Below are 293 nucleotides of genomic sequence, written 5' to 3'. Positions count from 1 at the left end.
AATTTGATTGCAGCCTCTAGGGTTTTCTCTTGTGCTAGCAAGAATAATGAAAACCTTAATGGACCTCAAACCCTAGTTATGTATTTATATAAACCCAGACAGGCTCGGTCCGGTCCGGTCCGTGAATTAATTAATCCAATTAATTAATTCGAAAATATAAATAACAAATTCAATTAATTAATTTATCCAACGATTGTTAAATTAACTAATTGGCAATTTGCAATCTTCCAATTCTTTTTTGTGTGTGACCCATTAGGTTCCCGACCACGATGCCTAACGACGTGAAATATTAT

This window comes from Olea europaea, chromosome 15 (assembly GCF_002742605.1).
Source record: "Olea europaea var. sylvestris chromosome 15, O_europaea_v1, whole genome shotgun sequence".
NCBI classification, from domain to species: Eukaryota; Viridiplantae; Streptophyta; class Magnoliopsida; order Lamiales; family Oleaceae; genus Olea; species Olea europaea.
The sequence above is the reverse complement of the archived record's forward strand: the minus strand, read 5'-3'. Positions refer to the sequence as shown.